Source organism: Oncorhynchus mykiss, unplaced genomic scaffold (genome assembly GCF_013265735.2).
Source record: "Oncorhynchus mykiss isolate Arlee unplaced genomic scaffold, USDA_OmykA_1.1 un_scaffold_364, whole genome shotgun sequence".
Classification (NCBI taxonomy): domain Eukaryota; kingdom Metazoa; phylum Chordata; class Actinopteri; order Salmoniformes; family Salmonidae; genus Oncorhynchus; species Oncorhynchus mykiss.
Window position 1 is genome coordinate 108,369 of NW_023493812.1, and position 26,507 is coordinate 134,875.

The following is a 26,507-nucleotide window of genomic DNA, read 5'->3' on the forward strand; positions in this document are numbered from 1 at the left end:
CAGGTGGACTCCAATCAAGTTGAAGAAACATCTCAAGGATGATCAATGGAAACAGGATGGACCTGAGCTCAATTTCCAGTCTCATAGCAAAGGGTCTGAAAATGTATGTAAATAAGGTATTTTTAAAATATTTTTTTCATTAATAAAAACTATATGCTATCGCTTTGTCATTATGTGGTATTGTGTGTAGATAGATTTTATTTTATTTCATCCATTTTAGTATAAGGCTGTAACGTAACAAAATGTGGAAAAAAGTAAGGGGTCTGAAAACTTTCCGAATGCACTGTACCTATGCAGGCTAGCTTCTTTTCCTTTGCTAGCCAGCCAACTAAATCTATCACACAATCACATCAAGCAGCTGAAATGACAGAAAACAATCTACATTTTTGTTTGTTTTACCTTGGATTATATTGCCATTTCTTTGGATATATCCATTACAATGACCCTGATAAATGAATTTGCCTGGCTCAGAGAAGCTGTCAGTCTGGTCACATTCATACAGATCGCATGGTGGAGGTCCCCAAAAAAACGGCAACATTGATCCACTGGTCGGAGAGGTAGACAGCAAGGTTTAGACAAACCTCAACTGTTTCAAACCAAATGCTAGCCTCTGGGCATTGGGAAATATTGAATATTACAAAATGTTTCCACCCGGTTTCGAACCGGGGACCTTTCGCGTGTGAGGCGAACGTGATAACCACTACACTACGGAAACCGAATGATTGGGAAACTAAGGGTGTGACTGACTTTCGCGTGTGAGGCGAACGTGATAACCACTACACTACGGAAACCGAATGATTGGAAAACTAAGGGTGTGGCTGACTTTGGCTGGGTGGGACATTTATCGCTCTCAGAACCTAATGAAATCAGAAATTACTTAGTCAATTAATTAAACAATAAGGCTTGAGAAGCCGGGAATTATTGTGTGCAGCGGCTCTTGGAAGAGGCTTGGTGGTTCAAAACTTCTTCCATTTAAGAGTGATGGAAGCCACTGTGTTCTTGGGTACCTTCAATGCTGCAGAAATGACCAATCATTTGAATTTACCACAGGTGGACTCCAATCAAGTTGAAGAAACATCTCAAGGATGATCAATGGAAACAGGATGGACCTGAGCTCAATTTCCAGCCTCATAGCAAAGGGTCTGAAAACTTACGTAAATAAGGTATTTTTAAAATATTTAATGGGTATTATGGCTCTTTCTGTGGAACTCAATTTGGGATATTATGTGAGGTAGACATGAGAAGCCGGGAATTATCGTGTGCAGCCGGAACTTGGAAGAGGCTTGGTGGTTCCAAACTTCTTCTATTTAAGAGTGATGGAAGCCACTGTGTTCTTGGGTACCTTCAATGCTGCAGAAATGACCAATCATTTGAATTTACCACAGGTGGACTCCAATCAAGTTGAAGAAACATCTCAAGGATGATCAATGGAAACAGGATGGACCTGAGCTCAATTTCCAGTCTCATAGCAAAGGGTCTGAAAATGTATGTAAATAAGGTATTTTTAAAATATTTTTTTCATTAATAAAAACTATATGCTATCGCTTTGTCATTATGTGGTATTGTGTGTAGATAGATTTTATTTTATTTCATCCATTTTAGTATAAGGCTGTAACGTAACAAAATGTGGAAAAAAGTAAGGGGTCTGAAAACTTTCCGAATGCACTGTACCTATGCAGGCTAGCTTCTTTTCCTTTGCTAGCCAGCCAACTAAATCTATCACACAATCACATCAAGCAGCTGAAATGACAGAAAACGATCTACATTTTTGTTTGTTTTACCTTGGATTATATTGCCATTTCTTTGGATATATCCATTACAATGACCCTGATAAATGAATTTGCCTGGCTCAGAGAAGCTGTCAGTCTGGTCACATTCATACAGATCGCATGGTGGAGGTCCCCAAAAAAACGGCAACATTGATCCACTGGTCGGAGAGGTAGACAGCAAGGTTTAGACAAACCTCAACTGTTTCAAACCAAATGCTAGCCTCTGGGCATTGGGAAATATTGAATATTACAAAATGTTCCCACCCGGTTTCGAACCGGGGACCTTTCGCGTGTGAGGCAAACGTGATAACCACTACACTACAGAAACCGGATGATTGGAAAACTAAGGGTGTGACTGACTTTCGCGTGTGAGGCGAACGTGATAACCAATACACTACTGAAACTAAAGTCTGAATAGCAAATACTGAGAAGTGCGAAGGACCAATCTGTTAAAATGTGTTTCCGCCCGGTCTCGAACCGGGGACCTTTCGCGTGTGAGGCGAACGTGATAACCACTACACTACAGAAACCTAATGATTGGAAAACTAAGGGTGTGACTGACTTAGGCTGGGTGGGACATTTATCGCTCTCAGAACCTAATGAAATCAGAAATTACTTAGTCAATTAATTAAACAATAAGGCTTGAGAAGCCGGGAATTATTGTGTGCAGCGGCTCTTGGAAGAGGCTTGGTGGTTCAAAACTTCTTCCATTTAAGAGTGATGGAAGCCACTGTGTTCTTGGGTACCTTCAATGCTGCAGAAATGACCAATCATTTGAATTTACCACAGGTGGACTCCAATCAAGTTGAAGAAACATCTCAAGGATGATCAATGGAAACAGGATGGACCTGAGCTCAATTTCCAGTCTCATAGCAAAGGGTCTGAAAATGTATGTAAATAAGGTATTTTTAAAATATTTTTTTCATTAATAAAAACTATATGCTATCGCTTTGTCATTATGTGGTATTGTGTGTAGATAGATTTTATTTTATTTCATCCATTTTAGTATAAGGCTGTAACGTAACAAAATGTGGAAAAAAGTAAGGGGTCTGAAAACTTTCCGAATGCACTGTACCTATGCAGGCTAGCTTCTTTTCCTTTGCTAGCCAGCCAACTAAATCTATCACACAATCACATCAAGCAGCTGAAATGACAGAAAACGATCTACATTTTTGTTTGTTTTACCTTGGATTATATTGCCATTTCTTTGGATATATCCATTACAATGACCCTGATAAATGAATTTGCCTGGCTCAGAGAAGCTGTCAGTCTGGTCACATTCATACAGATCGCATGGTGGAGGTCCCCAAAAAAACGGCAACATTGATCCACTGGTCGGAGAGGTAGACAGCAAGGTTTAGACAAACCTCAACTGTTTCAAACCAAATGCTAGCCTCTGGGCATTGGGAAATATTGAATATTACAAAATGTTTCCACCCGGTTTCGAACCAGGGACCTTTCGCGTGTGAGGCGAACGTGATAACCACTACACTACGGAAACCGAATGATTGGAAAACTAAGGGTGTGACTGACTTTCGCGTGTGAGGCGAACGTGATAACCAATACACTACTGAAACTAAATTCTGAATAGCAAATACTGAGAAGTGCGAAGGACCAATCTGTTAAAATGTGTTTCCGCCCGGTCTCGAACCGGGGACCTTTCACGTGTGAGGCGAACGTGATAACCACTACACTACGGAAACCGAATGATTGGAAAACTAAGGGTGTGACTGACTTTGGCTGGGTGGGACATTTATCGCTCTCAGGACCTAATGAAATCAGAAATTACTTAGTCAATTAATTAAACAATAAGGCTTGAGAAGCCGGGAATTATTGTGTGCAGCGGCTCTTGGAAGAGGCTTGGTGGTTCAAAACTTCTTCCATTTAAGAGTGATGGAAGCCACTGTGTTCTTGGGTACCTTCAATGCTGCAGAAATGACCAATCATTTGAATTTACCACAGGTGGACTCCAATCAAGTTGAAGAAACATCTCAAGGATGATCAATGGAAACAGGATGGACCTGAGCTCAATTTCCAGCCTCATAGCAAAGGGTCTGAAAACTTACGTAAATAAGGTATTTTTAAAATATTTAATGGGTATTATGGCTCTTTCTGTGAAACTCAATTTGGGATATTATGTGAGGTAGACATGAGAAGCCGGGAATTATCGTGTGCAGCCGGAACTTGGAAGAGGCTTGGTGGTTCCAAACTTCTTCTATTTAAGAGTGATGGAAGCCACTCTGTTCTTGGGTACCTTCAATGCTGCAGAAATGACCAATCATTTGAATTTACCACAGGTGGACTCCAATCAAGTTGAAGAAACATCTCAAGGATGATCAATGGAAACAGGATGGACCTGAGCTCAATTTCCAACCTCATAGCAAAGGGTCTGAAAATGTATGTAAATAAGGTATTTTTAAAATATTTTTTCATTAATAAAAACTATATGTTATCGCTTTGTCATTATGTGGGATTGTGTGTAGATAGATGTTATTTTAGTTTATCCATTTTAGTATAAGTCTGTAACGTAACAAAATGTGGAAAAAAGTAAGGGGTCTGAAAACTTTCCGAATGCACTGTACCTATGCAGGCTAGCTTCTTTTCCTTTGCTAGCCAGCCAACTAAATCTATCACACAATCACATCAAGCAGCTGAAATGACAGAAAACAATCTACATTTTTGTTTGTTTTACCTTGGATTATATTGCCATTTCTTTGGATATATCCATTACAATGACCCTGATAAATGAATTTGCCTGGCTCAGAGAAGCTGTCAGTCTGGTCACATTCATACAGATCGCATGGTGGAGGTCCCCCAAAAAACGGCAACATTGATCCACAGGTCGGAGAGGTAGACAGCAAGGTTTAGACAAACCTCAACTGTTTCAAACCAAATGCTAGCCTCTGGGCATTGGGAAATACTGAATATTACCAAATGTTTCCGCCCGGTTTCGAACCGGGGACCTTTCGCGTGTGAGGCAAACGTGATAACCACTACACTACTGAAACTAAAGTCTGAATAGCAAATACTGAGAAGTGCGAAGGACCAATTTGTAAAAATGTGTTTCCGCCCAGTCTCGAACCGGGGACCTTTCACGTGTTAGGCAAACGTGATAACCACTACACTACGGAAACCCAATGAGTTGAATACTAAGGGTGTGGCTGACTTTGGCTGGGTGGGACATTTATCGCTCTCAGAACCTAATGATATCAGAAATTACTTAGTCAATTAATTAAACAATAAGGCTTGAGAAGCCGGGAATTATTGTGTGCAGCGGCTCTTGGAAGAGGCTTGGTGGTTCAAAACTTCTTCCATTTAAGAGTGATGGAAGCCACTGTGTTCTTGGGTACCTTCAATGCTGCAGAAATGACCAATCATTTGAATTTACCACAGGTGGACTCCAATCAAGTTGAAGAAACATCTCAAGGATGATCAATGGAAACAGGATGGACCTGAGCTCAATTTCCAGCCTCATAGCAAAGGGTCTGAAAACGTACGTAAATAAGGTATTTTTAAAATATTTAATGGGTATTATGGCTCTTTCTGTGGTACTAAATTTGGAATATTATGTGTGGTAGACATGAGAAGCCTGGAATTATCGTGTGCCGCCGGAACTTGGAAGAGGCTTGGTGGTTCCAAACTTCTTCTATTTAAGAGTGATGGAAGCCACTCTGTTCTTGGGTACCTTCAATGCTGCAGAAATGACCAATCATTTGAATTTACCACAGGTGGACTCCAATCAAGTTGAAGAAACATCTCAAGGATGATCAATGGAAACAGGATGGACCTGAGCTCAATTTCCAACCTCATAGCAAAGGGTCTGAAAATGTATGTAAATAAGGTATTTTTAAAATGTTTTTTCATTAATAAAAACTATATGTTATCGCTTTGTCATTATGTGGGATTGTGTGTAGATAGATTTTATTTTATTTAATCAATTTTAGTATAAGGCTGTAACGTAACAAAATGTGGAAAAAAGTAAGGGGTCTGAAAACTTTCCGAATGCACTGTACCTTTGCAGGCTAGCTTCTTTTCCTTTGCTAGCCAGCCAACTAAATCTATCACACAATCACATCAAGCAGCTGAAATGACAGAAAACAATCTACATTTTTGTTTGTTTTACCTTGGATTATATTGCCATTTCTTTGGATATATCCATTACAATGACCCTGATAAATGAATTTGCCTGGCTCAGAGAAGCTGTCAGTCTGGTCACATTCATACAGATCGCATGGTGGAGGTCCCCAAAAAAACGGCAACATTGATCCACAGGTCGGAGAGGTAGACAGCAAGGTTTAGACAAACCTCAACTGTTTCAAACCAAATGCTAGCCTCTGGGCATTGGGAAATATTGAATATTACAAAATGTTTCCGCCCGGTTTCGAACCTGGGATAACCACTACACTACGGAAACCGAATGATTGGAAAACTAAGGGTGTGACTGACTTTCGCGTGTGAGGCGAACGTGATAATCAATACACTACTGAAACTAAAGCCTGAATAGCAAATACTGAGAAGTGAGAAGGACCAATTTGTTAAAATGTGTTTCCGCCCGGTCTCGAAACGGGGACCTTTCGCGTGTTAGGCGAACGTGATAACCACTACACTACGGAAACCCATTGAGTGGAGTACTAAGGGTGTGGCTGACTTTGGCTGGGTGGGACATTTATCGCTCTCAGAACCTAATGAAATCAGAAATTACTTAGTCAATTAATTAAACAATAAGGCTTGAGAAGCCGGGAATTATTGTGTGCAGCGGCTCTTGGAAGAGGCTTGGTGGTTCAAAACTTCTTCCATTTAAGAGTGATGGAAGCCACTGTGTTCTTGGGTACCTTCAATGCTGCAGAAATGACCAATCATTTGAATTTACCACAGGTGGACTCCAATCAAGTTGAAGAAACATCTCAAGGATGATCAATGGAAACAGGATGGACCTGAGCTCAATTTCCAGCCTCATAGCAAAGGGTCTGAAAACGTACGTAAATAAGGTATTTTTAAAATATTTAATGGGTATTATGGCTCTTTCTGTGGTACTAAATTTGGAATATTATGTGTGGTAGACATGAGAAGCCTGGAATTATCGTGTGCCGCCGGAACTTGGAAGAGGCTTGGTGGTTCCAAACTTCTTCTATTTAAGAGTGATGGAAGCCACTCTGTTCTTGGGTACCTTCAATGCTGCAGAAATGACCATTTGAATTTACCACAGGTGGACTCCAATCAAGTTGAAGAAACATCTCAAGGATGATCAATGGAAACAGGATGGACCTGAGCTCAATTTCCAACCTCATAGCAAAGGGTCTGAAAATGTATGTAAATAAGGTATTTTTAAAATATTTTTTCATTAATAAAAACTATATGTTATCGCTTTGTCATTATGTGGGATTGTGTGTAGATAGATTTTATTTTATTTAATCAATTTTAGTATAAGGCTGTAACGTAACAAAATGTGGAAAAAAGTAAGGGGTCTGAAAACTTTCCGAATGCACTGTACCTTTGCAGGCTAGCTTCTTTTCCTTTGCTAGCCAGCCAACTAAATCTATCACACAATCACATCAAGCAGCTGAAATGACAGAAAACAATCTACATTTTTGTTTGTTTTACCTTGGATTATATTGCCATTTCTTTGGATATATCCATTACAATGACCCTGATAAATGAATTTGCCTGGCTCAGAGAAGCTGTCAGTCTGGTCACATTCATACAGATCGCATGGTGGAGGTCCCCAAAAAAACGGCAACATTGATCCACAGGTCGGAGAGGTAGACAGCAAGGTTTAGACAAACCTCAACTGTTTCAAACCAAATGCTAGCCTCTGGGCATTGGGAAATATTGAATATTACAAAATGTTTCCGCCCGGTTTCGAACCTGGGATAACCACTACACTACGGAAACCGAATGATTGGAAAACTAAGGGTGTGACTGACTTTCGCGTGTGAGGCGAACGTGATAATCAATACACTACTGAAACTAAAGCCTGAATAGCAAATACTGAGAAGTGCGAAGGACCAATTTGTTAAAATGTGTTTCCGCCCGGTCTCGAACCGGGGACCTTTCGCGTGTTAGGCGAACGTGATAACCACTACACTACGGAAACCCATTGAGTGGAGTACTAAGGGTGTGGCTGACTTTGGCTGGGTGGGACATTTATCGCTCTCAGAACCTAATGAAATCAGAAATTACTTAGTCAATTAATTAAACAATAAGGCTTGAGAAGCCGGGAATTATTGTGTGCAGCGGCTCTTGGAAGAGGCTTGGTGGTTCAAAACTTCTTCCATTTAAGAGTGATGGAAGCCACTGTGTTCTTGGGTACCTTCAATGCTGCAGAAATGACCAATCATTTGAATTTACCACAGGTGGACTCCAATCAAGTTGAAGAAACATCTCAAGGATGATCAATGGAAACAGGATGGACCTGAGCTCAATTTCCAGCCTCATAGCAAAGGGTCTGAAAACGTACGTAAATAAGGTATTTTTAAAATATTTAATGGGTATTATGGCTCTTTCTGTGGTACTCAATTTGGGATATTATGTGAGGTAGACATGAGAAGCCGGGAATTATCGTGTGCAGCCGGAACTTGGAAGAGGCTTGGTGGTTCCAAACTTCTTCTATTTAAGAGTGATGGAAGCCACTGTGTTCTTGGGTACCTTCAATGCTGCAGAAATGACCAATCATTTGAATTTACCACAGGTGGACTCCAATCAAGTTGAAGAAACATCTCAAGGATGATCAATGGAAACAGGATGGACCTGAGCTCAATTTCCAGCCTCATAGCAAAGGGTCTGAAAATGTATGTAAATAAGGTATTTTTAAAATATTTTTTTCATTAATAAAAACTATATGTTATCGCTTTGTCATTATGTGGTATTGTGTGTAGATAGATTTTATTTTATTTCATCCATTTTAGTATAAGGCTGTAACGTAACAAAATGTGGAAAAAAGTAAGGGGTCTGAAAACTTTCCGAATGCACTGTACCTATGCAGGCTAGCTTATTTTCCTTTGCTAGCCAGCCAACTAAATCTATCACACAATCACATCAAGCAGCTGAAATGACAGAAAACAATCTACATTTTTGTTTGTTTTACCTTGGATTATATTGCCATTTCTTTGGATATATCCATTACAATGACCCTGATAAATGAATTTGCCTTGCTCAGAGAAGCTGTCAGTCTGGTCACATTCATACAGATCGCATGGTGGAGGTCCCCAAAAAAAACGGCAACATTGATCCACAGGTCGGAGAGGTAGACAGCAAGGTTTAGACAAACCTCAACTGTTTCAAACCAAATGCTAGCCTCTGGGCATTGGGAAATATTGAATATTACAAAATGTTTCCGCCCGGTTTCGAACAGGGGACCTTTCGCGTGCGAAGCGAACGTGACAACCACTACACTACTGAAACTAAAGTCTGAATAGCAAATACTGAGAAGTGCGAAGGACCAATTTGTTCAAATGTTTTTCCGCCCGGTCTCAAACCGGGGACCTTTCGCGTGTTAGGCGAACATGATAACCACTACACTACGGAAACCCAATGAGTGGAGTACTAAGGGTGTGGCTGACTTTGGCTGGGTGGGACATTTATCGCTCTCAGAACCTAATGAAATCAGAAATTGCTTAGTCAATTAATTAAACAGTAAGGCTTGAGAAGCCGGGAATTATTGTGTGCAGCGGCTCTTGGAAGAGGCTTGGTGGTTCAAAACTTCTTCCATTTAAGAGTGATGGAAGCCACTGTGTTCTTGGGTACCTTCATTGCTGCAGAAATGACCAATCATTTGAATTTACCACAGGTGGACTCCAATCAAGTTGAAGAAACATCTCAAGGATGATCAATGGAAACAGGATGGACCTGAGCTCAATTTCCAGCCTCATAGCAAAGGGTCTGAAAACGTACGTAAATAAGGTATTTTTAAAATATTTAATGGGTATTATGGCTCTTTCTGTGGTACTCAATTTGGGATATTATGTGAGGTAGACATGAGAAGCCGGGAATTATCGTGTGCAGCCGGAACTTGGAAGAGGCTTGGTGGTTCCAAACTTCTTCTATTTAAGAGTGATGGAAGCCACTCTGTTCTTGGGTACCTTCAATGCTGCAGAAATGACCAATCATTTGAATTTACCACAGGTGGACTCCAATCAAGTTGAAGAAACATCTCAAGGATGATCAATGGAAACAGGATGGACCTGAGCTCAATTTCCAACCTCATAGCAAAGGGTCTGAAAATGTATGTAAATAAGGTATTTTTAAAATATTTTTTCATTAATAAAAACTATATGTTATCGCTTTGTCATTATGTGGGATTGTGTGTAGATAGATGTTATTTTATTTTATCCATTTTAGTATAAGGCTGTAACGTAACAAAATGTGGAAAAAAGTAAGGGGTCTGAAAACTTTCCGAATGCACTGTACCTATGCAGGCTAGCTTCTTTTCCTTTGCTAGCCAGCCAACTAAATCTATCACACAATCACATCAAGCAGCTGAAATGACAGAAAACAATCTACATTTTTGTTTGTTTTACCTTGGATTATATTGCCATTTCTTTGGATATATCCATTACAATGACCCTGATAAATGAATTTGCCTGGCTCAGAGAAGCTGTCAGTCTGGTCACATTCATACAGATCGCATGGTGGAGGTCCCCCAAAAAACGGCAACATTGATCCACAGGTCGGAGAGGTAGACAGCAAGGTTTAGACAAACCTCAACTGTTTCAAACCAAATGCTAGCCTCTGGGCATTGGGAAATACTGAATATTACCAAATGTTTCCGCCCGGTTTCGAACCGGGGACCTTTCGCGTGTGAGGCAAACGTGATAACCACTACACTACTGAAACTAAAGTCTGAATAGCAAATACTGAGAAGTGCGAAGTACCAATTTGTTAAAATGTGTTTCCGCCCGGTCTCGAACCGGGGACCTTTCGCGTGTTAGGCAAACGTGATAACCACTACACTACGGAAACCCATTGAGTGGAGTACTAAGGGTGTGGCTGACTTTGGCTGGGTGGGACATTTATCGCTCTCAGAACCTAATGAAATCAGAAATTACTTAGTCAATTAATTAAACAATAAGGCTTGAGAAGCCGGGAATTATTGTGTGCAGCGGCTCTTGGAAGAGGCTTGGTGGTTCAAAACTTATTCCATTTAAGAGTGATGGAAGCCACTGTGTTCTTGGGTACCTTCAATGCTGCAGAAATGACCAATCATTTGAATTTACCACAGGTGGACTCCAATCAAGTTGAAGAAACATCTCAAGGATGATCAATGGAAACAGGATGGACCTGAGCTCAATTTCCAGCCTCATAGCAAAGGGTCTGAAAACGTACGTAAATAAGGTATTTTTAAAATATTTAATGGGTATTATGGCTCTTTCTGTGGAACTCAATTTGGGATATTATGTGAGGTAGACATGAGAAGCCGGGAATTATCGTGTGCAGCCGGAACTTGGAAGAGGCTTGGTGGTTCCAAACTTCTTCTATTTAAGAGTGATGGAAGCCACTGTGTTCTTGGGTACCTTCAATGCTGCAGAAATGACCAATCATTTGAATTTACCACAGGTGGACTCCAATCAAGTTGAAGAAACATCTCAAGGATGATCAATGGAAACAGGATGGACCTGAGCTCAATTTCCAGCCTCATAGCAAAGGGTCTGAAAATGTATGTAAATAAGGTATTTTTAAAATATTTTTTTCATTAATAAAAACTATATGTTATCGCTTTGTCATTATGTGGTATTGTGTGTAGATAGATTTTATTTTATTTCATCCATTTTAGTATAAGGCTGTAACGTAACAAAATGTGGAAAAAAGTAAGGGGTCTGAAAACTTTCCGAATGCACTGTACCTATGCAGGCTAGCTTATTTTCCTTTGCTAGCCAGCCAACTAAATCTATCACACAATCACATCAAGCAGCTGAAATGACAGAAAACAATCTACATTTTTGTTTGTTTTACCTTGGATTATATTGCCATTTCTTTGGATATATCCATTACAATGACCCTGATAAATGAATTTGCCTTGCTCAGAGAAGCTGTCAGTCTGGTCACATTCATACAGATCGCATGGTGGAGGTCCCCAAAAAAAACGGCAACATTGATCCACAGGTCGGAGAGGTAGACAGCAAGGTTTAGACAAACCTCAACTGTTTCAAACCAAATGCTAGCCTCTGGGCATTGGGAAATATTGAATATTACAAAATGTTTCCGCCCGGTTTCGAACAGGGGACCTTTCGCGTGCGAAGCGAACGTGACAACCACTACACTACTGAAACTAAAGTCTGAATAGCAAATACTGAGAAGTGCGAAGGACCAATTTGTTCAAATGTTTTTCCGCCCGGTCTCGAACCGGGGACCTTTCGCGTGTTAGGCGAACATGATAACCACTACACTACGGAAACCCAATGAGTGGAGTACTAAGGGTGTGGCTGACTTTGGCTGGGTGGGACATTTATCGCTCTCAGAACCTAATGAAATCAGAAATTGCTTAGTCAATTAATTAAACAGTAAGGCTTGAGAAGCCGGGAATTATTGTGTGCAGCGGCTCTTGGAAGAGGCTTGGTGGTTCAAAACTTCTTCCATTTAAGAGTGATGGAAGCCACTGTGTTCTTGGGTACCTTCATTGCTGCAGAAATGACCAATCATTTGAATTTACCACAGGTGGACTCCAATCAAGTTGAAGAAACATCTCAAGGATGATCAATGGAAACAGGATGGACCTGAGCTCAATTTCCAGCCTCATAGCAAAGGGTCTGAAAACGTACGTAAATAAGGTATTTTTAAAATATTTAATGGGTATTATGGCTCTTTCTGTGGAACTCAATTTGGGATATTATGTGAGGTAGACATGAGAAGCCGGGAATTATCGTGTGCAGCCGGAACTTGGAAGAGGCTTGGTGGTTCCAAACTTCTTCTATTTAAGAGTGATGGAAGCCACTGTGTTCTTGGGTACCTTCAATGCTGCAGAAATGACCAATCATTTGAATTTACCACAGGTGGACTCCAATCAAGTTGAAGAAACATCTCAAGGATGATCAATGGAAACAGGATGGACCTGAGCTCAATTTCCAGCCTCATAGCAAAGGGTCTGAAAATGTATGTAAATAAGGTATTTTTAAAATATTTTTTTCATTAATAAAAACTATATGCTATCGCTTTGTCATTATGTGGTATTGTGTGTGGATAGATTTTATTTTATTTCATCCATTTTAGTATAAGGCTGTAACGTAACAAAATGTGGAAAAAAGTAAGGGGTCTGAAAACTTTCTGAATGCACTGTACCTATGCAGGCTAGCTTCTTTTCCTTTGCTAGCCAGCCAACTAAATCTATCACACAATCACATCAAGCAGCTGAAATGACAGAAAACGATCTACATTTTTGTTTGTTTTACCTTGGATTATATTGCCATTTCTTTGGATATATCCATTACAATGACCCTGATAAATGAATTTGCCTGGCTCAGAGAAGCTGTCAGTCTGGTCACATTCATACAGATCACATGGTGGAGGTCCCCAAAAAAACGGCAACATTGATCCACAGGTCGGAGAGGTAGACAGCAAGGTTTAGACAAACCTCAACAGTTTCAAACCAAATGCTAGCCTTTTGGCATTGGGAAATATTGAATATTACAAAATGTTTCCGCCCAGATTCGAACCGGGGACCTTTCGCATGTGAGGCAAACGTGATAACCACTACACTACGGAAACCGAACTTTTGGAAAACTAAGGGCGCGACTGACTTTCGCGTGTGAGGCGAACGTGATAACCAATACACTACTGAAACTAAAGTCTGAATAGCAAATACTGAGAAGTGCGAAGGACCAATTTGTTAAAATGTGTTTCCGCCCGGTCTCGAACCGGGGATCTTTCGCGTGTTAGGCGAACGTGATAACCACTACACTACGGAAACCCAATGAGTGGAGTACTAAGGGTGTGGCTGACTTTGGCTGGGTGGGACATTTATCGCTCTCAGAATCTAATGAAATCAGAAATTACTTAGTCAATTAATTAAACAATAAGGCTTGAGAAGCCGGGAATTATTGTGTGCAGCGGCTCTTGGAAGAGGCTTGGTGGTTCAAAACTTCTTCCATTTAAGAGTGATGGAAGCCACTGTGTTCTTGGGTACCTTCAATGCTGCAGAAATGACCAATCATTTGAATTTACCACAGGTGGACTCCAATCAAGTTGAAGAAACATCTCAAGGATGATCAATGGAAACAGGATGGACCTGAGCTCAATTTCCAGCCTCATAGCAAAGGGTCTGAAAATGTATGTAAATAAGGTATTTTTAAAATATTTTTTTCATTAATAAAAACGATATGTTATCGCTTTGTCATTATGTGGTATTGTGTGTAGATAGATTTTATTTTATTTCATCCATTTTAGTATAAGGCTGTAACGTAACAAAATGTGGAAAAATGTAAGGGGTCTGAAAACTTTCCGAATGCACTGTACCTATGCTGGCTAGCTTCTTTTCCTTTGCTAGCCAGCCAACTAAATCTATCACACAATCACATCAAGCAGCTGAAATGACAGAAAACGATCTACATTTTTGTTTGTTTTACCTTGGATTATATTGCCATTTCTTTGGATATATCCATTACAATGACCCTGATAAATGAATTTGCCTGGCTCAGAGAAGCTGTCAGTCTGGTCACATTCATACAGATCTCATGGTGGAGGTCCCCAAAAAAACGGCAACATTGATCCACAGGTCGGAGAGGTAGACAGCAAGGTTTAGACAAACCTCAACTGTTTCAAACCAAATGCTAGCCTCTGGGCATTGGGAAATATTGAATATTACAAAATGTTTCCGCCCGGTTTCGAACAGGGGACCTTTCGCGTGCGAAGCGAACGTGACAACCACTACACTACTGAAACTAAAGTCTGAATAGCAAATACTGAGAAGTGCGAAGGACCAATTTGTTCAAATGTTTTTCCGCCCGGTCTCGAACCGGGGACCTTTCGCGTGTTAGGCGAACATGATAACCACTACACTACGGAAACCCAATGAGTGGAGTACTAAGGGTGTGGCTGACTTTGGCTGGGTGGGACATTTATCGCTCTCAGAACCTAATGAAATCAGAAATTGCTTAGTCAATTAATTAAACAGTAAGGCTTGAGAAGCCGGGAATTATTGTGTGCAGCGGCTCTTGGAAGAGGCTTGGTGGTTCAAAACTTCTTCCATTTAAGAGTGATGGAAGCCACTGTGTTCTTGGGTACCTTCATTGCTGCAGAAATGACCAATCATTTGAATTTACCACAGGTGGACTCCAATCAAGTTGAAGAAACATCTCAAGGATGATCAATGGAAACAGGATGGACCTGAGCTCAATTTCCAGCCTCATAGCAAAGGGTCTGAAAACGTACGTAAATAAGGTATTTTAAAAATATTTAATGGGTATTATGGCTCTTTCTGTGGTACTCAATTTGGGATATTATGTGAGGTAGACATGAGAAGCCGGGAATTATCGTGTGCAGCCGGAACTTGGAAGAGGCTTGGTGGTTCCAAACTTCTTCTATTTAAGAGTGATGGAAGCCACTCTGTTCTTGGGTACCTTCAATGCTGCAGAAATGACCAATCATTTGAATTTACCACAGGTGGACTCCAATCAAGTTGAAGAAACATCTCAAGGATGATCAATGGAAACAGGATGGACCTGAGCTCAATTTCCAACCTCATAGCAAAGGGTCTGAAAATGTATGTAAATAAGGTATTTTTAAAATATTTTTTCATTAATAAAAACTATATGTTATCGCTTTGTCATTATGTGGGATTGTGTGTAGATAGATGTTATTTTATTTTATCCATTTTAGTATAAGGCTGTAACGTAACAAAATGTGGAAAAAAGTAAGGGGTCTGAAAACTTTCCGAATGCACTGTACCTATGCAGGCTAGCTTCTTTTCCTTTGCTAGCCAGCCAACTAAATCTATCACACAATCACATCAAGCAGCTGAAATGACAGAAAACAATCTACATTTTTGTTTGTTTTACCTTGGATTATATTGCCATTTCTTTGGATATATCCATTACAATGACCCTGATAAATGAATTTGCCTGGCTCAGAGAAGCTGTCAGTCTGGTCACATTCATACAGATCGCATGGTGGAGGTCCCCCAAAAAACGGCAACATTGATCCACAGGTCAGAGAGGTAGACAGCAAGGTTTAGACAAACCTCAACTGTTTCAAACCAAATGCTAGCCTCTGGGCATTGGGAAATACTGAATATTACCAAATGTTTCCGCCCGGTTTCGAACCGGGGACCTTTCGCGTGTGAGGCAAACGTGATAACCACTACACTACTGAAACTAAAGTCTGAATAGCAAATACTGAGAAGTGCGAAGGACCAATTTGTAAAAATGTGTTTCCGCCCAGTCTCGAACCGGGGACCTTTCGCGTGTTAGGCAAACGTGATAACCACTACACTACGGAAACCCAATGAGTTGAATACTAAGGGTGTGGCTGACTTTGGCTGGGTGGGACATTTATCGCTCTCAGAACCTAATGATATCAGAAATTACTTAGTCAATTAATTAAACAATAAGGCTTGAGAAGCCGGGAATTATTGTGTGCAGCGGCTCTTGGAAGAGGCTTGGTGGTTCAAAACTTCTTCCATTTAAGAGTGATGGAAGCCACTGTGTTCTTGGGTACCTTCAATGCTGCAGAAATGACCAATCATTTGAATTTACCACAGGTGGACTCCAATCAAGTTGAAGAAACATCTCAAGGATGATCAATGGAAACAGGATGGACCTGAGCTCAATTTCCAGCCTCATAGCAAAGGGTCTGAAAATGTATGTAAATAAGGTATTTTTAAAATATTTTTTTCATTAATAAAAACGATATGTTATCGCTTTGTCATTATGTGGTATTGTGTGTAGATAGATTTTATTTTATTTCATCCATTTTAGTATAAGGCTGTAACGTAACAAAATGTGGAAAAATGTAAGGGGTCTGAAAACTTTCCGAATGCACTGTACCTATGCTGGCTAGCTTCTTTTCCTTTGCTAGCCAGCCAACTAAATCTATCACACAATCACATCAAGCAGCTGAAATGACAGAAAACGATCTACATTTTTGTTTGTTTTACCTTGGATTATATTGCCATTTCTTTGGATATATCCATTACAATGACCCTGATAAATGAATTTGCCTGGCTCAGAGAAGCTGTCAGTCTGGTCACATTCATACAGATCTCATGGTGGAGGTCCCCAAAAAAACGGCAACATTGATCCACAGGTCGGAGAGGTAGACAGCAAGGTTTAGACAAACCTCAACTGTTTCAAACCAAATGCTAGCCTCTGGGCATTGGGAAATATTGAATATTACAAAATGTTTCCGCCCGGTTTCGAACCGGGGACCTTTCACGTGTGAGGCGAACGTGATAACCACTACACTACGGAAACCGAATGATTGGAAAACTAAGGGTGTCACTGACTTTCGCGTGTGAGGCGAACGTGATAACCAATACACTACTGAAACTAAAGTCTGAATAGCAAATACTGAGAAGTGCGAAGGACCAATTTGTTAAAATGTGTTTCCGCCCGGTCTCGAACCGGGGACCTTTCGCGTGTTAGGCGAACGTGATAACCACTACACTACGGAAACCCATTGAGTGGAGTATTAAGGGTGTGGCTGACTTTGGCTGGGTGGGACATTTATCGCTCTCAGAACCTAATGAAATCAGAAATTACTTAGTCAATTAATTAAACAATAAGGCTTGAGAAGCCGGGAATTATTGTGTGCAGCGGCTCTTGGAAGAGGCTTGGTGGTTGAAAACTTATTCCATTTAAGAGTGATGGAAGCCACTGTGTTCTTGGGTACCTTCAATGCTGCAGAAATGACCAATCATTTGAATTTACCACAGGTGGACTCCAATCAAGTTGAAGAAACATCTCAAGGATGATCAATGGAAACAGGATGGACCTGAGCTCAATTTCCAGCCTCATAGCAAAGGGTCTGAAAACGTACGTAAATAAGGTATTTTTAAAATATTTAATGGGTATTATGGCTCTTTCTGTGGAACTCAATTTGGGATATTATGTGAGGTAGACATGAGAAGCCGGGAATTATCGTGTGCAGCCGGAACTTGGAAGAGGCTTGGTGGTTCCAAACTTCTTCTATTTAAGAGTGATGGAAGCCACTGTGTTCTTGGGTACCTTCAATGCTGCAGAAATGACCAATCATTTGAATTTACCACAGGTGGACTCCAATCAAGTTGAAGAAACATCTCAAGGATGATCAATGGAAACAGGATGGACCTGAGCTCAATTTCCAGCCTCATAGCAAAGGGTCTGAAAATGTATGTAAATAAGGTATTTTTAAAATATTTTTTTCATTAATAAAAACTATATGCTATCGCTTTGTCATTATGTGGTATTGTGTGTGGATAGATTTTATTTTATTTCATCCATTTTAGTATAAGGCTGTAACGTAACAAAATGTGGAAAAAAGTAAGGGGTCTGAAAACTTTCTGAATGCACTGTACCTATGCAGGCTAGCTTCTTTTCCTTTGCTAGCCAGCCAACTAAATCTATCACACAATCACATCAAGCAGCTGAAATGACAGAAAACGATCTACATTTTTGTTTGTTTTACCTTGGATTATATTGCCATTTCTTTGGATATATCCATTACAATGACCCTGATAAATGAATTTGCCTGGCTCAGAGAAGCTGTCAGTCTGGTCACATTCATACAGATCACATGGTGGAGGTCCCCAAAAAAACGGCAACATTGATCCACAGGTCGGAGAGGTAGACAGCAAGGTTTAGACAAACCTCAACAGTTTCAACCAAATGCTAGCCTTTTGGCATTGGGAAATATTGAATATTACAAAATGTTTCCGCCCGGATTCGAACCAGGGACCTTTCGCGTGTGAGGCAAAACGTGATAACCACTACACTACGGAAACCAAACTTTGGAAAACTAAGGGTGTGACTGACTTTCGCGTGTGAGGCGAACGTGATAACCAATACACTACTGAAACTAAAGTCTGAATAGCAAATACTGAGAAGTGCGAAGGACCAATTTGTTAAAATGTGTTTCCGCCCGGTCTCGAACCGGGGATCTTTCGCGTGTTAGGCGAACTTGATAACCACTACACTACGGAAACCCAATGAGTGGAGTACTAAGGGTGTGGGTGACTTGGCTGGGTGGGGACATTTATCGCTCTCAGAATCTAATGAAATCAGAAATTACTTAGTCAATTAATTAAACAATAAGGCTTGAGAAGCCGGGAATTATTGTGTGCAGCGGCTCTTGGAAGAGGCTTGGTGGTTCAAAACTTCTTCCATTTAAGAGTGATGGAAGCCACTGTGTTCTTGGGTACCTTCAATGCTGCAGAAATCACCAATCATTTGAATTTACCACAGGTGGACTCCAATCAAGTTGAAGAAACATCTCAAGGATGATCAATGGAAACAGGATGGACCTGAGCTCAATTTCCAGCCTCATAGCAAAGGGTCTGAAAATGTATGTAAATAAGGTATTTTTAAAATATTTTTTCATTAATAAAAACGATATGTTATCGCTTTGTCATTATGTGGTATTGTGTGTAGATAGATTTTATTTTATTTCATCCATTTTAGTATAAGGCTGTAACGTAACAAAATGTGGAAAAATGTAAGGGGTCTGAAAACTTTCCGAATGCACTGTACCTATGCTGGCTAGCTTCTTTTCCTTTGCTAGCCAGCCAACTAAATCTATCACACAATCACATCAAGCAGCTGAAATGACAGAAAACGATCTACATTTTTGTTTGTTTTACCTTGGATTATATTGCCATTTCTTTGGATATATCCATTACAATGACCCTGATAAATGAATTTGCCTGGCTCAGAGAAGCTGTCAGTCTGGTCACATTCATACAGATCTCATGGTGGAGGTCCCCAAAAAAACAGCAACATTGATCCACAGGTCGGAGAGGTAGACAGCAAGGTTTAGACAAACCTCAACTGTTTCAAACCAAATGCTAGCCTCTGGGCATTGGGAAATATTGAATATTACCAAATGTTTCCGCCCGGTTTCGAACCGGGGACCTTTCGCGTGTGAGGCGAACGTGATAACCACTACACTACGGAAACCGAATGATTGGAAAACTAAGGGTGTCACTGACTTTCGCGTGTGAGGCGAACGTGATAACCAATACACTACTGAAACTAAAGTCTGAATAGCAAATACTGAGAAGTGCGAAGGACCAATTTGTTAAAATGTGTTTCCGCCCGGTCTCGAACCGGGGACCTTTCGCGTGTTAGGCGAACGTGATAACCACTACACTACGGAAACCCAATTGAGTGGAGTACTAAGGGTGTGGCTGACTTTGGCTGGGTGGGACATTTATCGCTCTCAGAACCTAATGAAATCAGAAATTACTTAGTCAATTAATTAAACAATAAGGCTTGAGAAGCCGGGAATTATTGTGTGCAGCGGCTCTTGGAAGAGGCTTGGTGGTTCAAAACTTATTCCATTTAAGAGTGATGGAAGCCACTGTGTTCTTGGGTACCTTCAATGCTGCAGAAATGACCAATCATTTGAATTTACCACAGGTGGACTCCAATCAAGTTGAAGAACATCTCAAGGATGATCAATGGAAACAGGATGGACCTGAGCTCAATTTCCAGCCTCATAGCAAAGGGTCTGAAACGTACGTAAATAGGTATTTTTAAAATATTTAATGGGTATTATGGCTCTTTCTGTGGAACTCAATTTGGGATATTATGTGAGGTAGACATGAGAAGCCGGGAATTATCGTGTGCAGCCGGAACTTGGAAGAGCTTGGTGGTTCCAAACTTCTTCTATTTAAGAGTGATGGAAGCCACTGTGTTCTTGGGTACCTTCAATGCTGCAGAAATGACCAATCATTTGAATTTACCACAGGTGGACTCCAATCAAGTTGAAGAAACATCTCAAGGATGATCAATGGAAACAGGATGGACCTGAGCTCAATTTCCAGCCTCATAGCAAAGGGTCTGAAAATGTATGTAAATAAGGTATTTTTAAAATATTTTTTTCATTAATAAAAACTATATGCTATCGCTTTGTCATTATGTGGTATTGTGTGTGGATAGATTTTATTTTATTTTCATCCATTTTAGTATAAGGCTGTAACGTAACAAAATGTGGAAAAAAGTAAGGGGGTCTGAAAACTTTCTGAATGCACTGTACCTATGCAGGCTAGCTTCTTTCCTTTGCTAGCCAGCCAACTAAATCTATCACACAATCACATCAAGCAACTGAAATGACAGAAAACGAATCTACATTTTTGTTTGTTTTACCTTGGATTATATTGCCATTTCTTTGGATATATCCATTACAATGACCCTGATAAATGAATTTGCCTGGCTCAGAGAAGCTGTCAGTCTGGTCACATTCATACAGATCGCATGGTGGAGGTCCCCCAAAAACGGCAACATTGATCCACAGGTCGGAGAGGTAGACAGCAAGGTTTAGACAAACCTCAACTGTTTCAAACCCAATGCTAGCCTCCTGGGCATTGGGAAGATATTGAATATTACAAAATGTTTCCGCCCCGGTTTCGAACCAGAGACCTTTCGCTTGTGAGGCGAACGTGATAACCACTACACTACGGAAACCGAAAGATTGGAAGACTAAGGGTGTGACTGACTTTCGCAGTGTGTGGCGAACGTGATAAACCAATACACTACTGAAACTAAAGTCTGAATAGCAAATACTGAGAAGTGAGAAGGACCAATTTGTTAAATGTGTTTCCGCCCGGTCTCGAACCGGGGACCTTTCGCGTGTTAGGCGAACGTGATAACCATCTACACTACGGAAACCCAATGAGTGGAATACTAAGGGTGTGGCTGACTTTGGCTGGGTGGGACATTTATCGCTCTCAGAACCTAATGATATCAGAAATTACTTAGTCAATTAATTAAACAATAAGGCTTGAGAAGCCGGGAATTATTATGTTGCAGCGGCTCTTGGAAGAGGCTTGGTGGTTCAAAACTTCTTCCATTTAAGAGTGATGGAAGCCACTGTGTTCTTGGTACCTTCAATGCTGCAGAAATGACCAATCATTTGAATTTACCACAGGTGGACTCCAATCAAGTTGAAGAAACATCTCAAGGATGATCAATGGAAACAGGATGGACCTGAGCTCAATTTCCAACCTCATAGCAAAGGGTCTGAAAATGTATGTAAATAAGGTATTTTTAAAATGTTTTTTCATTATAAAAACTATATGTTATCGCTTTGTCATTATGTGGGTATTGTGTGTAGATAGATTTATTTATTTAATCATTTTAGTATAAGGCTGTAACGTAACAAATGTGGAAAAAAGTAAGGGGTCTGAAAACTTTCCGAATGCACTGTACCTATGCTAGCTAGCTTCTTTTCCTTTGCTAGCCAGCCAACTAAATCTATCACACATCACATCAAGCAGCTGAAATGACAGAAAACAATCTACATTTTTGTTTGTTTTACCTTGGATTATATTGCCATTTCTTTGGATATATCCATTACAATGACCCTGATAAAATGAATTTGCCTGGCTCAGAGAAGCTGTCAGTCTGGTCACATTCATACAGATCGCATGGGGAGGTCCCCAAAAAAACGGCAACATTGATCCACAGGTCGGAGAGGTAGACAGCAAGGTTTAGACAAACCTCAACTGTTTCAAACAATGCTAGCCTCTGGGCATTGGGAATATTGAATATTACAAAAATGTTTCCGCCCGGTTTCGAACAGAGGACCTCGTGTGAGCTGCGAACGTGATACCACTACACTACGGAAACCGAATGATTGGAAAACTAAGGGTGTGACTGACTTTCGCGTGGTGAGGCGAACGTGATAATCAATACACTACTGAAACTAAAGCCTGAATAGCAAATACTGAGAAGTGAGAAGGACCAATTTGTTAAAATGTGTTTCCGCCCCGGTCTCGAACCGGGGACCTTTCGCGTGTTAGGCGAACGTGATAACCACTACACTACGGAAACCCATTGAGTGGAGTACTAAGGGTGTGGCTGACTTTGGCTGGGTGGGACATTTATCGCTCTCAGAACCTAATGAAATCAGAAATTACTTAGTCAATTAATTAAACAATAAGGCTTGAGAAGCCGGAATTATTGTGTGCAGCGGCTCTTGGAAGAGGCTTGGTGTTCAAAACTTCTTTCCATTTAAGAGTGATGGAAGCCACTGTGTTCTTGGGTACCTTCAATGCTGCAGAAATGACCAATCATTGAATTTACCACAGGTGGACTCCAATCAAGTTGAAGAAACATCTCAAGGATGATCAATGGAAACAGATGGACCTGAGCTCAATTTCCAGCCTCATAGCAAAGGGTCTGAAAACGTCCGTAATAAGGTATTTTTAAAATATTTAATGGGATTATGGCTCTTTCTGTGGGTACTAATTTGGAATATTATGTGTGGTAGACATGAGAAGCCTGGAATTATCGTGTGCCGCCGGAACTTGGAAGAGGCTTGGTGGTTCCAAACTTCTTCTATTTAAGAGTGATGGAAGCCACTCGTGTTCTTGGGTACCTTCAATGCTGCAGAAATGACCAATCATTTGAATTTACCACAGGTGGGACTCCAATCAGAGTTGAAGAACATCTCAAGGATGATCATGGAACAGATGGACCTGAGCTCAATTTCCAGCCTCATAGCAAAGGTCTGAAATGTATGTAAATAAGGTATTTTAAAATATTTTTTCATTAATAAAAACTATATGTTATCGCTTTGTCATTATGTGGGATTGTGTGTAGATAGATTTATTTTATTTAATCAATTTTAGTATAAGGCTGTAACGTAACAAAATGTGGAAAAAAGTAAGGGGTCTGAAACTTTCTGATGCACTGTACCTTTGCAGGCTAGCTTCTTTTCCTTTGCTAGCCAGCCAACTAAATCTATCACACAATCACATCAAGCAGCTGAAATGACAGAAAACATCTACATTTTGTTTGTTTTACCTTGGATTATATTGCCATTTCTTTGGATATATCCATTACAATGACCCTGATAAATGAATTTGCCTGGCTCAGAGAAGCTGTCAGTCTGGTCACATTCATACAGATCGCATGGTGGAGGTCCCCAAAAAAACAGGCAACATTGATCCACAGGTCGGGAGGTAGACAGCAAGGTTTAGACAAACCTCAACTGTTTCAAACCAAAATGCTAGCCTCTGGCATTGGGGAAATATTGAATATTACAAAATGTTTTCCGCCCGGTTCGAACCAGGGACCTTTCGGTGTGAGGCAACGTGATAACCACTACACTACGGAAACCGAATGATTGGAAAACTAAGGGTGTGACTGACTTTCGCGTGTGAGGCGAACGTGATAACCAATACACTACTGAAACTAAAGTCTGAATAGCAAATACTGAGAAGTGCGAAGGACCAATTTGTTAAAATGTGTTTCCGCCCGGTCTCGAACCGGGGACCTTTCGCGTGTTAGGCGAACGTGATAACCACTACACTACGGAAAACCCATTGAGTGGAGTACTAAGGGGTGTGGCTGACTTTGGCTGGTTGGGACATTTATCGTCTCAGAACCTAATGAAATCAGAAATTACTTAGTCAATTAATTAAACAATAAGGCTTGAGAAGCCGGGAATTATTGTGTGCAGCGCTCTTGGAAGAGGCTTGGTGGTTCAAAACTTCTTCCATTTAAGAGTGATGGAAGCCACGTTGTTCTTGGGTACCTTCAATGCTGCAGAAATGACCAATCATTTGAATTTACCACAGGTGGACTCCAATCAAGTTGAAGAAACATCTCAAGGATGATCAATGGAAACAGGATGACCTGAGCTCAATTCCAGCCTCATAGCAAAAGGGTCTGAAAATGTATGTAAATAAGGTATGTTTAAAATATTTTTTTCATTAATAAAAACTGATATGTTATCGCTTTGTCATTATGTGGTATTGTGTGTAGATAGATTTTATTTTATTTCATCCATTTTAGTATAAGGCTGTAACTTAACAAAATGTGGAAAAAGTAAGGGGTCCTGAAAACTTTCCGAATGCACTGTACCTATGCAGGCTAGCTTCTTTTCCTTTGCTAGCCAGCCAACTAAATCTATCACACAATCACATCAAGCAGCTGAAATGACAGAAAACGATCTACATTTTTGTTTGTTTTACCTTGGATTATATTGCCATTTCTTTGGATATATCCATTACAATGACCCTGATAAATGAATTTGCCTTGGCTCAGAGAAGCTGTCAGTCTGGTCACATTCATACAGATCGCATGGTGGAGGTCCCCAAAAAAAACGGCAACATTGATCCACATGGTCGGAGAGGTAGACAGCAAGGTTTAGACAAACCTCAACTGTTTCAAACCAAATGCTAGCCTCTGGGCATTGGGAAATATTGAATATTACAAAATGTTTCCAGCCCGGTTTCGAACCGGGGACCTTCGCGTGTGAGGCGAACGTTGATAACCACTACATACGGAAAACGAATGATTGGAAAACTAAGGGTGTGACTGACTTTCGCGTGTGAGGCGAACGTGATAACCAATACACTACTGAAACTAAAGTCTGAATAGCAAATACTGAGAAGTGCGAAGGACCAATCTGTTAAAATGTGTTTCGCCCGGTCTCGAAACCGGGGACCTTTCGGTGTAGCCGAACGTGATAACCACTTCACTACGGAAACCCAATGAGTGGAGATACTACGGGTGTGGCTGACTTTGGCTGGGTGGGACATTTATCGCTCTCAGAACCTAATGAAATCAGAACTTACTTAGTCAATTAATTAAAACAATAAGGCTTGAGAAGCCGGGAATTATTGTGTGCAGCGGCTCTTGGAAGAGGCTTGGTGGTTCAAAACTTCTTCCATTTAAGAGTGATGGAAGCCACTGTGTTCTTGGGTACCTTCAATGCTGCAGAAATGACCAATCATTTGAATTTACCACAGGTGGACTCCAATCAAGTTGAAGAAACATCTCAAGGATGATCAATGGAAACAGGATGGACCTGAGCTCAATTTCCAGCCTCATAGCAAAGGGTCTGAAACGTACGTAAATAAGGTATTTTTAAAATATTTAATGGGTATTATGGCTCTTCTGTGGTAACTCAATTTGGGATATTATGTGAGGTAGACATGAGAAGCCGGGAATTATCGTGTGCAGCCGGAACTTGGAAGAGGCTTGGTGGTTCCAAACTTCTTCTATTTAAGAGTGATGGAAGCCACTGTGTTCTTGGGTACCTTCAATGCTGCAGAAATGACCAATCATTTGAATTTACCACAGGTGGACTCCAATCAAGTTGAAGAAACATCTCAAGGAGATCATGGAAACAGGATGGACCTGAGCTCAATTTCCAGCCTCATAGCAAAGGGTCTGAAAATGTATGTAAATAAGGTATTTTTAAAATATTTTTTTCATTAATAAAAACTATATGTTATCGCTTTGTCATTATGTGGTATTGTGTGTAGATAGATTTTATTTTATTTCATCCATTTAGTATAAGGCTGTAACGTAACAAAATGTGGAAAAAAGTAAGGGGTCTGAAAACTTTCCGAATGCACTGTACCTATGCAGGCTAGCTTCTTTTCCTTTGCTAGCCAGCCAACTAAATCTATCACACAATCACATCAAGCAGCTGAAATGACAGAAAACAATCTACATTTTTGTTTGTTTTACCTTGGATTATATTGCCATTTCTTTGGATATATCCATTACAATGACCCTGATAAATGAATTTGCCTGGCTCAGAGAAGCTGTCAGTCTGGTCACATTCATACAGATCGCATGGTGGAGGTCCCCAAAAAAA

General features: G+C 40.4%; 23 non-coding genes across 23 annotated transcripts; all 23 read right to left on the reverse strand.

Annotated features, from left to right (window-relative positions):
* Window positions 1–642: 642 nt before the first annotated feature.
* trnav-cac lies at window positions 643–715 on the reverse strand. Its single transcript has one exon. It is a non-coding gene; the product is annotated as a tRNA-Val (tRNA).
* A 1,511-nt stretch (window positions 716–2,226) lies between these two features.
* Window positions 2,227–2,299, reverse strand: trnav-cac. The gene has a single exon. It is a non-coding gene; the product is annotated as a tRNA-Val (tRNA).
* An 898-nt stretch (window positions 2,300–3,197) lies between these two features.
* trnav-cac lies at window positions 3,198–3,270 on the reverse strand. Its single transcript has one exon. It is a non-coding gene; the product is annotated as a tRNA-Val (tRNA).
* A 129-nt stretch (window positions 3,271–3,399) lies between these two features.
* Window positions 3,400–3,472, reverse strand: trnav-cac. The gene has a single exon. It is a non-coding gene; the product is annotated as a tRNA-Val (tRNA).
* Window positions 3,473–4,830: 1,358 nt separating this feature from the next.
* trnav-aac lies at window positions 4,831–4,903 on the reverse strand. The gene has a single exon. It is a non-coding gene; the product is annotated as a tRNA-Val (tRNA).
* A 1,409-nt stretch (window positions 4,904–6,312) lies between these two features.
* Window positions 6,313–6,385, reverse strand: trnav-aac. The gene has a single exon. It is a non-coding gene; the product is annotated as a tRNA-Val (tRNA).
* Window positions 6,386–7,790: 1,405 nt separating this feature from the next.
* On the reverse strand, window positions 7,791–7,863 carry trnav-aac. Its single transcript has one exon. It is a non-coding gene; the product is annotated as a tRNA-Val (tRNA).
* Window positions 7,864–9,221: 1,358 nt separating this feature from the next.
* trnav-aac lies at window positions 9,222–9,296 on the reverse strand. Its single transcript has one exon. It is a non-coding gene; the product is annotated as a tRNA-Val (tRNA).
* A 1,358-nt stretch (window positions 9,297–10,654) lies between these two features.
* On the reverse strand, window positions 10,655–10,727 carry trnav-aac. Its single transcript has one exon. It is a non-coding gene; the product is annotated as a tRNA-Val (tRNA).
* Window positions 10,728–12,085: 1,358 nt separating this feature from the next.
* trnav-aac lies at window positions 12,086–12,160 on the reverse strand. Its single transcript has one exon. It is a non-coding gene; the product is annotated as a tRNA-Val (tRNA).
* Window positions 12,161–13,393: 1,233 nt separating this feature from the next.
* trnav-cac lies at window positions 13,394–13,466 on the reverse strand. The gene has a single exon. It is a non-coding gene; the product is annotated as a tRNA-Val (tRNA).
* Window positions 13,467–13,595: 129 nt separating this feature from the next.
* Window positions 13,596–13,668, reverse strand: trnav-aac. Its single transcript has one exon. It is a non-coding gene; the product is annotated as a tRNA-Val (tRNA).
* Window positions 13,669–14,690: 1,022 nt separating this feature from the next.
* On the reverse strand, window positions 14,691–14,765 carry trnav-aac. Its single transcript has one exon. It is a non-coding gene; the product is annotated as a tRNA-Val (tRNA).
* Window positions 14,766–16,123: 1,358 nt separating this feature from the next.
* On the reverse strand, window positions 16,124–16,196 carry trnav-aac. The gene has a single exon. It is a non-coding gene; the product is annotated as a tRNA-Val (tRNA).
* Window positions 16,197–17,094: 898 nt separating this feature from the next.
* On the reverse strand, window positions 17,095–17,167 carry trnav-cac. The gene has a single exon. It is a non-coding gene; the product is annotated as a tRNA-Val (tRNA).
* Window positions 17,168–17,296: 129 nt separating this feature from the next.
* Window positions 17,297–17,369, reverse strand: trnav-aac. The gene has a single exon. It is a non-coding gene; the product is annotated as a tRNA-Val (tRNA).
* Window positions 17,370–18,601: 1,232 nt separating this feature from the next.
* Window positions 18,602–18,675, reverse strand: trnav-cac. Its single transcript has one exon. It is a non-coding gene; the product is annotated as a tRNA-Val (tRNA).
* Window positions 18,676–18,803: 128 nt separating this feature from the next.
* trnav-aac lies at window positions 18,804–18,876 on the reverse strand. Its single transcript has one exon. It is a non-coding gene; the product is annotated as a tRNA-Val (tRNA).
* An 897-nt stretch (window positions 18,877–19,773) lies between these two features.
* Window positions 19,774–19,846, reverse strand: trnav-cac. Its single transcript has one exon. It is a non-coding gene; the product is annotated as a tRNA-Val (tRNA).
* Window positions 19,847–19,975: 129 nt separating this feature from the next.
* On the reverse strand, window positions 19,976–20,048 carry trnav-aac. The gene has a single exon. It is a non-coding gene; the product is annotated as a tRNA-Val (tRNA).
* Window positions 20,049–21,485: 1,437 nt separating this feature from the next.
* Window positions 21,486–21,559, reverse strand: trnav-aac. Its single transcript has one exon. It is a non-coding gene; the product is annotated as a tRNA-Val (tRNA).
* A 1,090-nt stretch (window positions 21,560–22,649) lies between these two features.
* Window positions 22,650–22,723, reverse strand: trnav-aac. The gene has a single exon. It is a non-coding gene; the product is annotated as a tRNA-Val (tRNA).
* Window positions 22,724–24,142: 1,419 nt separating this feature from the next.
* Window positions 24,143–24,216, reverse strand: trnav-aac. Its single transcript has one exon. It is a non-coding gene; the product is annotated as a tRNA-Val (tRNA).
* Window positions 24,217–26,507: the final 2,291 nt, after the last annotated feature.